At 33.8% G+C, this 17,161-nt stretch overlaps 1 long non-coding RNA gene across 2 annotated transcripts in view; it reads left to right on the top strand.

The window, feature by feature from the left end:
- Window positions 1–419: 419 nt before the first annotated feature.
- Window positions 420–17,161, top strand: part of LOC124358758 — a 99,546-nt gene continuing 82,804 nt past the window's right edge. For both annotated transcript variants that reach the window (XR_006922068.1, XR_006922067.1), the window contains exon 1: window positions 420–480. This is a non-coding gene — a long non-coding RNA (uncharacterized LOC124358758). The remainder of the gene's footprint in view (window positions 481–17,161) is intronic.

Genomic DNA, 17,161 nt, shown 5'->3' with positions numbered 1-17,161 from the left:
ATTGGAAATCTTGAGTTTTCATGGATAAAGCCTTCTTGTGTCCGTTCTAAATTTGAATGTTCGAGGTCAAATTGGTCTAGCGATATCGTTTGATACGAAGCACAATTATTTTGACCATTTAAAATAATGGCTTCGCTTAGGCTCAGCAAATTCTGTGCAGTAAATACTTTAGCAAAGAAAATAATATTTTTGTCTCCAATCAAAAAAGGGTTTTACCAAAATTTAAAATATATTGAGGTATAAAACTTTCAATGAGACTACTTAAAAAATAAAACTTTTAAATATAATATGAACTATGATAACGTCCCTATAGGGTTAATATTCAAATAATATGTGAGCATGGCACGGCTCGGCGAGCCGGGGACTCCTACTAGGAGGGTATTGTTGTTCCCCTACCACCGCTCACTCTGGTGTGCATATGCATAAACTGTCTGTCACACCAAAGGGTTACAGTCTTGTGCCGGCGCTGCCAGCTATCGAGTAAGTTCTTTTACTGCAACCTTTTATTTACGTTTTCATTTTGTAGTGGCGTTTACCTAAATATTTATATTTTTTCCTAGTTATACGATTTATTTCTCAGTACGCGTATTTTCTTACTCACAAAGTGTTATTTACCTATTGAATCTCTCTATTTCACAAAATTTACGTAATGTCATAAAGTTAATTAATATAACAATTAATTACTCAGTTTATTTAACATTATTTCAAATCCAGACTAAATTGTTATTACGCATGCGCTAACATTGACGTGCGCAGCTGCGTATTTGCGCAGGTACCGATGAGAAGTTTGAATATTCGTGATTCCCTCAGTAAATAACTGTTGCAAAATAGAATTTAGCTGTCACTGTAAATATATAAAGTCTATAAAAATATTTAAATAGTAGAAGATTTGTCACTTTAATATGAACACATCGTTTGTAATTAGATCGCTGCAACAATAACAATGACTCTTGCATAAAACAAAAGCTAATTTTGTTATACATTTTCTTAACGATATTGAATTTTAAAATATTCAAAATACAACATCTTATATTTTATTAACAAAAGAAACATACTTGGGTGTTACTAAGGAACAAATTACATTGCAACCATTTGAAATTGGGTACTTTTTTTATTAAAATTGACTACTAAAATTTCGCAAAGCTTCACAAACATTACTCTTTTTTATGCTTGAATAATATTAACATAATTCATACTTAACTGATTCATTGAATATTTGACTGCATAGTTTTACAGTAATATCAAATTATATACTTATAAATGATAAAACAATAATCTATAATTTATACTAAATTAAAAGACAATTTTCATTTAGAATCTTAGTGTGTTTCAAATACTTTATCAGGCAGAAAATTAATAGAATTCATATCTATATTGGATTTAAAGTAAATAATATTCTTGATAAAACACGTTCATGCCTTAATTAAAACCAAACGAATTGTTAAACAAAATTTAGAGCTATAGATGTGAAAAATGTAAGAAAGAATAGATATCTAGATACATGTTACTCTGTACCAAGCTTTTCTGTGTGGGGGGGGAGGTTGAGGGGGGTACGTAAGCCTAAGCCCAGTAAGAGGATTGCGGGGCTACACGCGGGGTTGTGGAGACATGTCGGTGCGACAGTTCGCTTCGCAATAAGGCAGATATAGTGGCGTGGCGCTTCGTTTGATTTCTTTGTCATATTTGGTTTTAATAAAAGCGCAAAAGTCTCCAGGCCGGGATCAGATATTCAATAACTGAGCGAGGGCGGGCGGGCATTCGGCGCACGTTCCTGCCCGGCCCGCCCGGCCCCCAAAATTGATCGGATCGCCACGCCACATACACACAGCCCTTGACTCCGTGGAATACCAAGCGGCCCCCTCCCCCCTGTCTCTTGTCTCCACTCCACTCCATAGACAGCTTCCAATTCCAACACAATTTATTCTGTCGACACTTCCAGCAGCAAGATAAGTGAACTAGTCCGAGTGCAATTGTAACTGAGCAAAACATCTCTGGCCACTGAACATGAACGTGAATTGCAACAGTTAACACATCTATCACACATTCCATGTGTAAATGCATCGTTTTATTATTTTTTTATTTCAGCACAATAATAATGAAACAAGTACTTTTAAATTTAACACGTAATATCAACTACGAACTTCCAACCAGCCAACAGTAAAATTATTGTCCTCTAATTCTTTCACTTTTGCATCTACTACAAAACATGGATAATCAGATTAGTGTTAAATCGTTAACTGGTGTCAATTTAACAGTGAAATTAAAGTTTCACATTGATATTTCGGGTACCATATTGAAAAGTCAATTCAACAATGAATATCATCTTATCAGTGAAAACACGATTTTCTGTGCTGTAAAATTATTAAAACTGTACTATCTCATATGAAACTTGCATTGGAGTAGACGTAATAAAACTTTATCGTAAGTTGTATGTCGTATGCATAGAGTGCATTAACATTTATTGCTCGTGTCAGAGACTCTTTCCGAGATTGATTTCTCGAACTTCGCCTTTGTTAATTACTCAAATGCAATGCCTCAAAAGTAATACCAATAGGGTTCGGATTCTATATAATTCTCCAAAACAAATGTACTGGATATTTATTGATAGTTATTTATCATGATAATATTCCTATATAATAAGTTGTACGAATTCACATCATTACATTTTATTACATAGTTTTGCTTACATGCGAAAAATTATAGTAATTTTATTTAAATATAAGTAATTATGGCAAAGATTATAATAATACTGTAGTACAGAGTATTCAAATGTATAAAAAAATAAGATAAAGCAACAATTTAAGATGCTGTGTACGCTACAAGAACTATATTTTACTTTGATGACACCTCACTTTATCACAGCCCGCGACCTTCCCCTGACCTCCTGATAGTATCTTCAATAAATCACTTGTTATCTCTTCCCTTCCTCGCTCCCCCCCCCCCGGCCACCACCGCTCGGGATTGAATTATTGTTTGCGCCGCCACTATAATTGGGCCGCTTCTTGAATATATTTGGCGAGTGTCGTGAGTGAGGGTGCGAGCGAGGGAGAGAGCGAGGGTGGTCGCCATCTTTGGGGGACAGCCCCACTGGTCAAAATGGCGCGCCGCGGCGCTGCTTCGGGGTCGTGACCTTGCCAAAATGGAATTTTACGCTTCAATCAATGGCAGTGTTTGACATTCCTCTTGTAAGAATTTGCTATTTCAATACCATGGAAATTTTATTGGTCTAAAGCGCTGTGGCATTTCTCAAAATTAATATAAACGTAGTAAGAAGCTCTATTATATTTTTGTTTGGATAAGTAACAATTTTGAAAATTAACTTAATAATAACAAGAAACTTTTACTAAAAATAATAATTTGTGTCCAAAGCTCCAAATTTATTCATTATTTTGTGTATAAGTCAATTTATCAATTAGAATAAAACACACAATAATAAATATTATTGGTTTGAAAGTTTTTATTATGTACACAAATAAAATAATATAAAATAGGTAAATCTTAAATCAGTAGATTTAGTTTCGTATAACCCATAGTATAAATTTTAACTACTAAAAATTAAATTATTGCGACAATATTGTTGAAAATTATTTTGAGTCAGTTGAAAAAACAGTTTTATTCTTAAAAATGTTCTAGAGTAAAACTGTATTAAACGTAAAAATATGAAGTATGACCCTATTTGTTAAACTATTCAAGACACTAGCTATCCTGTAAGTTCATGCGTGTTAGTAAATACGTTTTATTTCATTGGGTAATAGCTAAATACCAAAATAAAACCAATTTATTTGTGCAAGAAAAAATTTCACACCCGATATAGGGCTAACCGTAATTAAATATAATGAACATCGTTCACAAAAATTCTCAAGATCTGTCGGTATTTAGCTCGAAAATCACTGTACACATATTTCAGAGATGTGTCGCAGCTAATAACGACGACAGGCGCGCCCCTGGTGGCGACAGAGCGCGCAGCAAATGCTGGGAATGTCTGTTATTCTCAAATTAAAGCGACATTGATTCCTGCACGCTACATTTTTCATCTTTGTCGCCTCTTCTCAATATCGTCCGTTATTTGACATCGTGTTCTGCATTTTTCATAAGTTCGCCTACAAGTGATGAAGTGGCTCAGTTCGACCTATCTACTTAGCCAATTCACTTTTGCTTTGTGCATAACTATCTGTTATTGGTTTTTATAGTTATGTTATAGTTAGTAAATATATTTAGGCATTTGAATTGTTCATCGCAGCTGTTCAATAAATGCATTTTCACAACACATCCCACTGACAATTACGGGTAGTGTTGTTCATGCGCTGAATGGCTTCCCGTCTTGAACAAGCCATGAGGGTGACTAATTCCTGGAATTTGACTGCCGAAGAGTACAGAATTCTAAATAAGTTAGAATCTCAAGTCTGTGGTTGTTGGAGGATTCTCGACTAGGTTCTCCAAAGCAGAAAGTGCAACAGGATGGGGACTAAACCGGTAGTACTTTAAGGTAGTCTATCCCACGTGTTGGAGTTGGGTGAAACAGGTACCTACGGATTCCTCATGATGGACTTGGGTAAATTGATGGTCCACCCACGGATTACTCGTGTTGGAGTTGGGTGAATTAAATAGTCCGTCCAGGGACTCCACGTGTTGGAGTTGCGTGAATTGGGTAGTACGACCACGGATTCCTAATGTTGGAGTTTGATAAATTAAATAGTTCGTCTAGGGATTCTTCGTGTTGGAATCAGGTGAATTAGGTAGTCCACCCATGGATTCTTCATGTTGGAATTGGGTGAATTAAGAAGTCCGTTCACGAATTTCCTGTGTTTAATGTTGTCGTCCATCAAATCTCTACACAAATATAGTTTCAACAGTTTACAATTGATAGAGCCTATTAAACTTTACACAGCTTTCAGCTATGCAACTGTTTAATAACTTGACATATATAAACATGCACATTTTGTCTCACTATTCTCTCACAATGCCCACTTTCAGAGATAAAGTGCTTCATTTAGTACATTTAGAACTAAGGTAAGCGTTTTAAACGTCGATGAGGGTAAAATACCTTTACTAATAAGAAATTTCCACACAAGCGACACCGATTGTGTAATTTAAGATGTAGAACGGGAGAGTAAGGCTAGTAGTTGGGAAGTGCGATATAATAATGAGGTCTGTCGGTCTACCCGCCTCCCGTGACCAACTGCCCATTACTTCAGACGACTGAACACGATTGCCAACACCGCGGACTGTCAGACCGGGACCGGGACCGGGACCAGTCGGGCGGGTCATCCGCGCATTGTCGCGGAGGGCGGAGGGCGGGACGGTCAACACCATTAAAGAGTAGTTTATCACTCGGCTTGACCGCCTGATGTATTGCTACTTGACACTGCACACCGCATTACACTACAACACTGTCCGATCGCCACTTACACCAACTCATTTGTTTTACTGAACCGAATAACTTACCCTTCTGATCTTTATTTCCGTGATCATTTTGATGCTTCCACGACGCTGTGCGGTCGAAACGCCGAAACTAGAACCCGTGCGAGGAACAAGCGCATACCACACTTCCGTTTTTGTAGTACCAACTATAATTCCTTCCTCTACCTCTTAACATTTTGGTCCCTTCTATCTATATCATAGTGTCATATATGTTATCTGTAGCCTAAAACGAATGGCTAGAGTTTGAAGAATGAAAAGTTGTATTAAATTTGTTAATATTACTTTAGTAAGAAAACTACTGACATGAAGTTAGCAACAACTTATAGTTTTCCACTTCGGCTAGCCGTTCTTTACTTATTATTACATGTGACTATCAATTATTTGGCGTGAATTTGTAAGTAGTTTTTCTGAACTGATGGTTTAAATATGAAGCAGCTCATGGATTTTTATCTCTCAAACAGATTACGCTATGAATCCTGAATCGCCAATGTTAAAAAAAATAAAACTTTTTTAATCTATGATAGAACCTTTTAATCTATGATTCGTTGCTGCAAAGTTCCAATAATCGGCAACACAACTAGAAGCTTAATAACAACATGGCACAGTTTAATTTTTAATTAACTATTTAAAATTTTTCTCCTAAAAATATTATGGATTAATTCTTTATTGCATGATTTGCATTATTCTATAATTTGCAATATTTTGACTAAACTGACATTTTTGAAACTTTGTTATTTGAACTGTTAAAGTTGCCCTTACGATTGAGTCTGTCGAGAAAAATATTTTTCTATTTTGGTATTATCATTAACCTTAAGAGTAAGAAAAACCTGTTACTGGCTTATACCTAACACTCCTCTGGCTGTTTACTAACAGCTATAAACAGCTTGATCAGTGCGACATATTTACTAGTACCGTAATTATTTTTATTGAAAACACATTACGACATAATTGCTAAATATAAGTATTTAGGTTTAAAGTCAGTGTTATGCAATCATTTTATAGATTTCATGTATGATTTTATATACAGGGTGGATTCAAAACTAAACGGCAATCTCTCGAGAGCTTATTCTATAGCTAAAAACAAGTAAAAAAAGTTCATATAAACCATATGCCCGGAAAACGCTTCGTTAGCGAGTTAAGCCTAGCGAAAGATTTTCGCCCGGATTTCAGAACCCTTGGTGAAGTCAGGCCGTATAAAAATGATAAAGGTAGTTTACAAAGATACAAATACGATTGTTTTTTTATGTTTTTATATCTGAAAAAATTTATTAAAATTCGTCCCAGAGCTGTAAATGCAATACTTTCAAAGATATCTTAAGTAAAACACAAGAATTGGTGCAAAGAAATAACACATTTTTGTGTTTAACGTAAGATTACTTCCATAAAATGTTAAATAAAGGTCATTTTTTTCTTAAACAGATTTGTAGAACATTTAATTCTGAAAAGATTCATGTGAATTACTTAGGAAAAAAATTAATAATAGGTATTGAAATTTAGATTTATTTAAAAATAAAAACAGACGCACAAAAAATGCATATTCTTATCTGCATAAAATATTAACTAATGTTTAGGTTGTGAGTAACAGCTGATCATTTATTCAACAATTTTTATCGTCATATTTTCTTTGCAAAGGTTGGCAATATCAGCTGATCAACAATTAAGTTCATGAAGTAATATTTGAATAACCTTTTATGGAGGTTTTTTGTATTGTGGCGTGTGAAGATTGTATTTTTTGTGAGATCCTGTGATTATTTGGAAATATTTTATACAAGTGTATAAAAATATTTTATTAAATATTTATTTTTAAAATATTTTATTAAATATTTTTAATAAAAGTGTATGTAATTATCTTAGTAAATAATGGCAGATAATGTAAATGGTATGTATTCGTTTGAAGAGTATACGGACATGATACTGATTTACGGCAAAGTTAACAAGAATGGTTTAGCTGCAGATCAGGAATATCGTGATTACTTTCCCACATCGAAGAACACCTGATCGCAAATCATTTGAAAGCTGTGGAGAGACGACTTAGAGAAACTGGTAGCTTTAAACCGAAAGCGAATAGATACTGGTCGTCAAACGTAGCGCAAGGAACTATAATAATGAACAAGCAATAATAAATGCTGTAGAATTATCACCAACCACAAGCACCAGACGATTATCACGTCAATTAAATATTTGCCAGTTCAAGCGTATGGCGGGACACTTCATGAAGGCACAGTTGTACCCATTCCATATAACACGTGTTCAAAGACTTATTACCGCAAGATCTTAATAAACGGAAGATGTTCTGCCGCTGGTTAAGAAGAAAATTGTTTACGACATCAGTATTTTCTTCGGCGTATTCTCGTTACTGATGAATCCTGTTTTACTAGAAATGGAATTGTAAATTTTCGTAATACCCATACTTGGGCGTACGACAACCCACATGAAACTGCGACGAGGCATTTTCAACATACATTTTCAGTCAATGTATGGCTTGGTGTTCTGGGTGATAATTTTATTGGTCCATTTTTCCTCCCTAATCGACTTAATGGAGTAGCGTACTTAAATTTTTTAAGAACAAACCTGCCTACCCTCTTGGAAGATATTCCTGTTCAAAACAGAATAAATGCATGGTTTATGCACGACGGAGCACCTCTACATTTTTTCTAATGATGTGAAAAACTATTTAAATGATACATACGGTAGACAATGGATTGGTCGAAATGGACCAGTAAAATGGCCACCACGTTTCTCCTGACCTCACGCCAGCAGACTTTTTTCTTATGGGGTTGGATGAAGTCAATTGTTTATTCAAAACTGATTAAAACCATAGAGGAGTTACGTAATCGCATTACAGAGGCGGCAGACAGAAACTATCAAGAATGCTCCAAACGTTATGAAAACGCGCTAGAAAAGAGTGGATTCGTCGTACGAAAAACGTGCATTGCTAACAACGGAGGACACTTTGAGCAACTATTATAGGTGATTATTACAGTTTTATAAAGGTAAAATACATTTTATGTTAATGTTCAGTCTAGAATAAATGAACAGCTGTTACTCACAACCTAAACATTAGTTAATATTTTATGCAGATAAGAATATGCATTTTTGTGTGCGTCTGTTATATTTTTAAATAACAGCTAAAATTTCAATACCTATTATTAATTTTTTTCCTAAGTAATTCACATGAATCTTTTCAGAATTAAATGTTTCTACAAATATGTTTAGAAAAAAAATGACCTTTATTTAACATTTATGGAAGTAATTTTACGTTAAACACAAAAATGTGTTATTTCTTTGCACCAATTCTTGTGTTTTACGTAAGATATCTCTGAAAGTATTGCATTTACAGCTCTGGGACGAATTTTAATAAATTTGGTCAGATATAAAAAAACATAAAAAACAATCGTATTTGTATCTTTGTAACTACCTTTATCATTTTTATACGGCCTGACTTCACGAAGGGTTCTGAAAATCCGGGGCGAAATCTTTCGCTAGGCGTAACTCGCTAACGAAGCGTTTCCGGGCATATGGTTATATGAACTTTTTTACTTGTTTTTAGCTATAGAATAAGCTCCCGAGAGATTGCCGTTTAGTTTTTGAATCACCCTGTATAATTTTATTTTATTTGTGTCAAATTTTGGAGTAGCTCAAGTTAGCACAATAATATCAAGGGGAACACTTGTTTTTTTCTTGAAAGAGGGACTATTTAATATAAGCCTTTTGGTTTATACTCAGTGATATATGTTCAGTGTAGCACAAATTTATGGTAGACAGAGTTATTGGATTTATTTATAGATTTTATTTGTGCTATTTTAAATCATTTAATAATCAGCCACTCATACAGTAGAAAAGTACTAGTTTTACAATGAACTTGGTGGAAGCCAATATCGTCGGTAATGAAAAAGGTTTGTATGATTTGAAGTGAATTATTGTGCATACATCACGTTGCAGTTCGAAAAAGAAATATAATATAAAAACAAAAATAACAAATATATTATTGAGACGTAAATAAAAAAGTACGACTGGATCAATAATATTCACCCCTAAATGTCCAGACATGCTCTCCATTGTGCACATAAAATGATCTTAAGAGAAATTATTAAATGAACATACATACTTTCATGGATATAAAACGATCTCAAATGAAATACTTATATTTGCACATTAAGTGGAAACCTTTTTAAACTATTATTGCCATATGCTTAAATCGTGTTTTATAATATGTATTGTATGTATCTGTCTACTAAACACATTAAAACAAATGTAATTGTGTACATTAACATTGATCCAGTATTTTATAACAAGTTTATACTAATATGCGGTGCCGAGCAGGTAAAGCTATAGCAGATTATAGCGGACTTGTAGCGCCGGGGCGCTCCAACACTTGCCGCGACAGGGCCGCTCTCCTCCCGCTAAATATTGCTCTTCCCGCCGCCAGATATTACGGAGCGCGGTGAATACTTTAACAGGATCCAGCCTGCCTTGCTTAGCAAATCCTGCACACAGTTATAAGTCCTTTTACACGGTTAAAAATAATTTGTAGTCTGTTGCTCATTACAAACTCGTTTTCATTTTAAAACGAAGGTCATCGGCGTAATAATTGTATAACAGAATCGTATTTTTTTTTTTTTAATACAAGTCATTCGTGAAAATGTTTAAAGCTGGAAACTCATCTAGAGTTTTTTTATTGATATTCCTATAAAGCACATAATATTAAGGTTTAACTTGGTAAATTACAATTATTGGTCAATCCAAACAAATGTATGTGTTTAAAAACTTCTTTTAATAAAAGAACCAACTAATCAAGTTCCATTAAAATGTTAAATAGCGTTAATTGTGTAAAGGTGGCTCTTAATAATTGTCTCCAAGAGTTGTATTTCCCATAGTGAGTTTTGTTTCAGCAGACTTAAATTAAAATATTTGAAATCTAATTCTAACTGAAAATTAAATAAAATAACTTATAGAATAAATTCGTTTATTTCACAATTTTCAAAATTAAAATACAACTGTGTTTAATTTCTAGAGATCCTTAATGCAACAGGAAATCAATTCTCTCCAAATCCTGTTATGCAAAAATGAACTTGTAATTTCTGTGGACAAGCCGATTTGTCTCTTTCGCGGTAATATATGAGTATAGTGCAAAGCAGCTTACAAGTCAGTGGTTTAAAACTAAGACTCTTCGCTACGTAACTTCGACAGAATCCTAACCTGATAATGTGTTTCTACATTTTAAATACAATAATAGGAATAAGCAGAGAGGAATAACACCATATTCGTGAGCATCAGTTAGTTATTAATTTATTAATAGGAATTAAATTCTAGAACTGTTTAAAAACAAAGATTTTCAACAACTTTAATTATTCACAACAGTAATTAAGTACTTTCTCAGACAGACCTAAAACTCGTCTGCATGTGTTAAAAAACCAAGTATAACAACAATAAATACAATTAATGACAAAAATGTTACAATTTTTACAAAATTTATAATTCCTAATCACTTCTTACATTATAGTCAATTACGATAATATGTGTTTACTTGTATAATATATTCTATGTACATACTGTGGCAGAGGTATACTCTTATTTCATACAAATTTGCATATTAAATGAGTACTGTCACACTTTATCTTCAGTTTCATATAAAAAACTGTTGCCTAATGGCCATCTTAAATATTCGACAGTGCAATATTTGAGTCCTGACAAAAAATACTAATTAACTAATTTTAAGACTTAATTTATCTTGTTTCAAAACTATGGGCTGGAACCCTATCTTGTCTAGATATTTTAAGCAATATGATAATGGGTACTGCCCAAGTAACCGTGTCTTTCAATATGGATGATAGATTTACATATCCTTCGCGATACTGTTATTTTATTGTATGCCCAAAAATTTAGGTGGTCTCTAAAGAATTTCTTCGAAGGCTCGTCACATAATTCTATTTAAATTCCGGTACTGCCAGTTGTGTCATTACAAAGGCATTAATCCAAGAACGGTGTAGTCTTGAAGACATCCTCCGTTAGAACAAAAATGAGATAGTCCGAATTTATATTTGTCAGTTTTAACATATTGCATATATTTATAATTGCGAAATTTCTCATGTATGTATATGCTTTAAGCAATGTTTTAAGACCACTTAAATTTAAACCAACTGATGCCAAAGAATGTGTAAGAAAAATGTTTTCATTTGTTCTAAAGAAACCATGATTAGAAAGCAAATTCTCCTAATTTAGTAGATTGTTTTTAATTAGTCACCTTTTATTGGCACGCTTAATTATTTAATTTTATTTTCACCCGGGGTAAAAGATAGGATCTCAACCCAACCCCGCAGTCCCCATGATGTGAAACGATCTCCAGATCTGAAGAGCAGATCGTATTGTACGTGAGGGTGAAAATTAGCGCCAGGGCCGTTGGCAGAGCTCTCGCCCACATCTGTATGCCGGGGTAGCACTTGCCGTTAGTTACCGTATGTATGTAAGTACGGGCGCCGCGACGCCGGCCCGCCGCACCGCAACGTACCGTACAGAACCTGTATTAATTAGACCGGGCGGGCGCACATGTGTCACGTGGGGCGCTAATTGGCACCCATCTCTGCTTTTTCGCTCGAAATGTTTGGGAGCGGCTGAGCGAACAATTTACGTCCCGTCGTGAGTAACGTTCCCGATTCAGACACTCTCAGTGATTCAGTTTAACCTCAAGGTTTGTGTTTGCGATATTACCATTTATGCTATATTTTAAGCATAGAATTACGTATTATTTTTATATAATGAAAGATATTTTCCACTAGATGGGTGTCCAAAAAGTTTAGTTTTCAGGTGAGTGGAAAATTGCGAACGTCACCCGTTCGAGCTTAGTTTCAAATTCAGTATCAAGAACGCGTAAGTGTTCCTTGGTACGGAAGGTTAAGAGTTTTGCAACATCTTCGAATTTAAACCTTAAACCTCAAAATAACGGAATGGGGTGTTTGAAGAAGGCTCCAAAATTCATTAAAGCGCACCAAAGGTTAAATTAGTGTAAGCAGTGTTCGGTTAAAATAATTGTACCTTAATTTTAAATTGGCTGCTGCCGTTGGAAAATAAATAAAATAAAATAAAATTTTAAAACATATTGCTCGTTATAGCCCTTTGAGATACTATTCTTGAAGGCAGAAAACTATTAAACAATCTTTTCTTTTTTCCTTTATTACTGAGGAGTAATTGATATTTCAAGTATAATTATATTCTATCAAGTCCAAAAAATATTTTTTGAAAATTTAAATCCTATTTTTCAATAGCATTTTATTTAAAAAAATGTATAACTTTCTTGATTTATAAATAAATAATAAAGTATGTCACTCCTTGAAGATATACTCCTTGTACATAATGTAAAAATTTCACATATTCATATTTTAGTTTTATTTTCGTATTATTACAATATTACCTACATTTCTCACTTTAAATACTTGTAATTCATCATGGGGTGTAAAAATATGTTTTTTTTTTTTGACATCCGATAAATTATCTGAAACCAGTGCAAAATTAAATTATATAAAAATGTGAATTAAAATTTAATTGCGCCAGTTTAATTGACAGTATCTACTGGCCTTAACCTTTTTCCACATTTGGATGCTACAGTAAATATCGATCATGTACGTGTAGCAATGACACACATTGCAATGGAATTCTGGCCGCACGATATGCAAAACGAGCAGCTTTTTACAAAAAATAGACAAAGATTTTCATTATCCTACAAATATTACTCCGTTTTAAAACTAAAATCTTAACTATGATTGTTACATTATTAGAAAAATGCCACATTGAAGGTTTTGCCGCTCCCAACATTATAAGCACTGCAACAACAGAAACAGTGACTAGGCCACATCAAATTACTTCTATTTATAAGTTCTTAGATCAATATTTTTTTTACTTAAAACACTTTTAATACAGTTGTAAATTCATTCAAATGTGAAGAAAAACTCAAAACACATTTCTAACAAAAATGAACTTTATAGTTTTATGAGCACGACTTCTTTGCAAGCCATAAAATATTTTCACGTAAGTTATTTCAAGGGCTATTACATTAAGTATGAGAGTTTAATGATAATGGATTTTAGTGCAACTTTTTTTAATAGAAGGTGACTACCGTCAGCCCTTTTTCACGTGCCTAAAACTACCTTTACTTCCCTATAATTCAAAATACCAGAGAACCTTTGAGTTATCAAGACATTAAAAATAAACTATAAAGGGATTAAAGAAGGGAAAGTCCAATTTTCAATGTCGGATCTCTCATTATTCACGAGAGAAATGAGATAACAGCAAACAACACCTCCCCACCCTATCACAAATTCCTGTAAGCTCCAAAATTGCAATGGCACATTGTGCAAAACGCCTATAGCAAGAATGAGCGACTGTGGTATCATTAATAAACAACAGCTAAGGGCTAATGGCACATTGTTGTTTAATTAATGGCAAACTCATTAATTAATGGTTGATAACATAGCGTACGACGCAGGGGAGTGCGGTAACACATTCTCTACACAGATTGTATGGTACAGATACTTGCCTTGCCTCTACACGCGGTCGACACAAGTTTGAACATCAATTATGGTATCAGAGCACTGGTTACCCCTCTTAGGTATATTAACTTATGGCTTTTATTCTATTTCACTTCATTCGTCTAAAAATCCTTATTTCTATATCAGATTGTACAACTTGTACAATGTCATAACCGTTTATTGTTAATTTACGTTCCCAATCATTTATTACATTTTAGGATTCTTCAGTTTGTTATGTGAATTATGGACGTAATATATTAATTTTTAAACTAAAACTTAAGCGCTCTGGGGAATTATCTAAACGCTCATTTAAACCCGCATTACTACAATTAGTACACTCTGGAAGCAAGGGCCAATGATTTATTTCAAAAAAATTCAACAGTATATGACTTTTACTTTTGCTCCCTAAAGCCGTTTATTACTTACAGTTACTACACGTATTCAAATCAGTACTGTAGTATTGTAGTAATTTCAAGTTACAAGCAAAGAAGATAAGAGTTCAAAATATGCATTGAAATATAACGGTAATTGCTCTTTTTAATTCATAACTTTTACCCATATATTTTTTTATTACTCAACGGTTTTACAAAAAAACTTTAAAGAGTGTGTTTAATCAATTTATCGACAAGTCCAAAAATTACCAAATATGATTTTTTTTATTGAGCATCACCTTAAATTAATGTAGTTGGCTGCATAACTCTTGATGGAAAGTCCTAAAAAGTTGCAACCTTGGTACATATTTTCCTCTTTATCCAAAGAAGAACTCTATTGATTTTGACCATAGATTAACAAAGGCACAGTCAGTTTTGTTGAAAATTACGTCAGTAAAAATATGTAGCTGTCAGTCAGCCTCATAACTTACGTTTTTCGTGCGTAAGACTTGAAACTTTTCACAATTGACAATCGTGAAAAAGAAACGCTTTAAGGTACTGATAATAAACGTCTCTTCAATTCAAGAAAATGTTACAATTGGTACAGTAACGTATTTTTTATATTCTGTTTGTCTTCGATACTCCACTTTACCGGCTTATTATCAGAGTGTAGTTTGAGAGTTGGAAGTAAAAGATTAAATAAAAATTATATTTACCCTGAAGAAGGGGATAGATACCAACCGTCGAAATGTAGTGTTTTATGTTTGAAACAGACAAGGATGGCAAATGTCCGAAATACTGTAATCTTGGCACTGTCATCATCGTAAATAATGAAATTTAAATGTTAAAGGGTTAGTCTAACATGACATAAGAAAGGGGAGTTCACAATTAACCCCAATATGACCGCAACACGCGTGTAGAAGTACATAAATTAATCATCAACAGGACCTAAACAGGGGAGAAAGAAAGATGTTGTTAAACTGGAGCAGGAAGCATTCCTACATAAACAGGATCCGAGCGATTAATCTGCAAATGAAATCAATGGGCCGCCTAATCGCTTTACAGTTTTACATCACTTTCCCTCGCGGGGAGCTCTGACGCCGGCCCGTTAAACGACGCTAATAAGAAACTTATAAAACCGTCGTGTCAGTTATGCGTCTTGTCGCTTTGACGCCGTTAATGAATTCACACCTCGTAAAATTTACTTTCTTTTAAAACGCACCGAGTGGAGTGAGGGAGACCTCTTCAAAAAGTTTAAGTGTGAATTTCCCCACCCCTCGGCATTTAATTGGCCGAACTCTTTAACACCGATATTGTTCGCGCGCTGAGTTCATTCTGGACTTTACACCCTGTTGGAGTTTATTTGATGAACTTTCTCTTTTAGTGATGGGTTGATATATCATCCTCTTCTACCTCTACACCCTCCAGTCAAGCTGTAACCTAAGTTTAATTAAAATTCAATTGAATCATTTCTACTATATAATATCAAAACTAAATTTTTTTAAATTAATTACTTTTACGAGTAATTACACTAGACAATGTAAGGACTCTGGGCTTAATATATTATGGATCAATGGACACAAGATTAGTTAACATAGTAGTTAACACGAAACGTTCTGAACTTCTGAACACGGAATCACCTGATCTCTGAAAGCGATTAGAGAATATGCGACAATCTAAGCTGTAGAAATGATTACCTTTACTAGAATACGAGTATACCTACTGGCTACTGATATTGTCCTGATATTGCCTTACCATAGAATCACCTGATCCCTAAAAGCTATAAGGGTATATCAATATTTCTGCACCAAAATAACCTCTAGAAATTATTACCTACCCTAGAATACGAGTATAGCTACTCGCTACTGTGATTGACCGGATATTACTTCACTATAGTCTAGAGACTTCCAGCTTCAGCAACAGCTTTTGTCTCGATTTATCTAATCACTGAGAGCTAATAAACTGCACCTCTGGAGACATTTTCATATGGTTCCACAGTACTTTTATATGCTATCACGCCTCCAATCTGCAGCAAACGTCTCTATGACCCTCTGCAAACTTCAGGCCTCTAGGAACTAGCCTTCCAACAGAGGCTAAAGCGAGTGACCAGTCTCTAGGAGCGCCCACCTCTATGTTACAAATAAGGTTGTCTTCCAATGACTGTTACAATTATGTGTCTTTATAATGTTTACTTATCGTCTGTTTTTATAAAATTTTGTGGCGCCACCATTATGAACTTATTAAATGTAGATTTTCCTTTTAGCAGAATATTACATCCTATAATAAGACTTAAATAATTATGCTAAATTACAAATTCATACCCTAAACCGTTTTTGTGTTATAATCTTTTTCATTAACAATAAAGTTAGACAAACAGATGAGGAATAGATCATTGTTGTTTAGAAACGTTATTGTTTATTTTAATCAATTTAACCATATCCCAAAATATTTCTTTACATTCTTTGAACATCCTGTACTTACAATGTAGATTTGTTTTGGTTAAATTATCGATCGTCTAATTAGAAATGAGATTGTTTTTTGTACTTAATATTTACATATCATTAAATTAATGTACTATTCATTGCAATATGTTTAATAAATCGCTTACTAAACATTTACAAGATTTGAACTCAAAAGTTAATTTATTTTGAGTCAAAACTTTTTCGGAATAGCACCGAAAATTTCATTCTGCCATATTACCTTTATAAGATACACAACGTTAGCATTTCTCCATAATTTATATTAGAAGCATTTCTACATAGTTTTTCAAAAATAATCATTGATATTAACTAAATTTTCTTTAGTATTAAAAAATAGGTATGAGAAACGCTAAACACCAAAAATATT

The sequence above is a fragment of the Homalodisca vitripennis genome, chromosome 3 (assembly GCF_021130785.1).
Source record: "Homalodisca vitripennis isolate AUS2020 chromosome 3, UT_GWSS_2.1, whole genome shotgun sequence".
Lineage (NCBI taxonomy): Eukaryota > Metazoa > Arthropoda > Insecta > Hemiptera > Cicadellidae > Homalodisca > Homalodisca vitripennis.
Note: the sequence above shows the minus strand (reverse complement) of the source record. Positions and strands in the feature narration are given on the sequence as shown.